Here is a 1,648-nt window from a genome sequence, read left to right as displayed (position 1 = left end):
TGACTGTTGTTTTCTGGTGCTTTATACAGAGAGAAGTAAACAGCTGTGGCTGTAAAAACCACTGGCTGTGCTGTGCTGCAAGGAGGGAGAGTAGGAGCCTGTCTTGTGGAGGGCGGGCTCCAGAGATGGGATAGGACAAGGGATATGTAGGGGGATATGGTAGAGGGATAGGACAAGGGGAAATAGTTTCAAAGTGAGACAGGGGAGGTTTAGGTTAGATATTAGGAGGAAGTTTTTCACACAGAGGGTGGTGCAGCACTGGAACAGGTTGCCCAAGGAGGCTGTGGATGCCCCATCCCTGGAGGCATTCAAGGCCAGGCTGGATGTGGCTCTGGGCAGCCCGGTCTGCTGGTTGGTGACCCTGCACATAGCAGGGGGTTGGAACTGGATGAGCATTGTGGTTCTTTTCAACCCAGGCCATTCTATGATTCTGTGTGCTTCTGCCACTGTGTACAGCCTGAGCGTAAGGGAGTCTTGTGCAGGGGGACATCTGTGATTACAGCCTGAGTGTGTAACTGGTTGCGCTGATAACTGTGTACCTGTTGAAAGTGTGATTCAATTTCAGAGTGTAAGTGGGCAGCAGTTAACTTTTTAGACTTGTTATCGAAGCGGAAAGAACAGTGCACCTGCATGCAGTGCCTTCGTGTCACTGGTAACCTGCAGTAAAGATAAGCAGCAGAGAAGCCCACCAGTGTTCCATCATAAAGAGGTTTCAGGAGCAAGACCAGATAACTGCTACAAGGTATTTGGAAACATGTGCACCAAGTCTCTGTTGCAGCACGCTTTAAGAGCAGCAGTATTTACTTCTTTCCTAGTTCTTCCCATCAGAGCCATTCCTGAGGTAGCTGATTAGCTGTACAATAAAACTGCATCTTCTGGCAAACTCCTGGAACTTTTTCTATAATGTTTCCATTTCTGCTTCTCTGGCAACTGCAGCTTTCTAAGAACAAGGACACTGTGTGTGCTGCTGAGCTTTGGCATAACCCCTTCCCTTTGTACAGATGGGGTTGGGGCAGGAGGAAGGATGTTGGCCCTTTCCCATAAGGGAGGGTCTGGACTGGAGAGCAGCAACATCTCCACAGGAATAGGGGAAGCACTTAGGAACTGCAGTTGAAATTCAGGCTGAAAGCACATCTTGTGCAAAAATACACTTAAAAAATACACTCTTAGCTTGTGATGGTAGAGTAGGAGCATTTTACACAAGAAAGCAGCAGTCAGGTGCTGAGACTGTGTGGTTCTTCTCTCCTTTGATTTGCAGCTGTGGTGCCAGCTCTGCTTGAAGAGGTTGCACATGGTGGCCATTGGAGGGTACAGCCAGACCATGGTGCTTATTAAGGAGGAGTAATCCCCTGTGCAGAGATTAAAGAAAGTGGAAGTGCTCTGTAAGGATCATGCAGAGTTAAATCTACAGCTAGAAAACAATGATAACCCAAGGCATGGAGTTGGGTTCTTCCAGGATAAGAGGCAGAAGCCCTGCGGTATGAGAATGGTCAGAGCAGGGCTTTCAGAAGCACCCTGGAGTGGGGGGGATTTTGTGCTGTGCTCACAGCCCTGCCCACCCCCGGAGGAAAGTAGGACAGTTCCATGCATGGTCCTTGAGCTGTGACCTAGCAACTAAATTATCTTTTAAAACAAATTACAGAAAAAG

This window comes from Meleagris gallopavo, chromosome 12 (assembly GCF_905368555.1).
Source record: "Meleagris gallopavo chromosome 12, MGAL_WU_HG_1.1, whole genome shotgun sequence".
NCBI classification, from domain to species: domain Eukaryota; kingdom Metazoa; phylum Chordata; class Aves; order Galliformes; family Phasianidae; genus Meleagris; species Meleagris gallopavo.
This window is presented reverse-complemented; position numbering follows the sequence as displayed.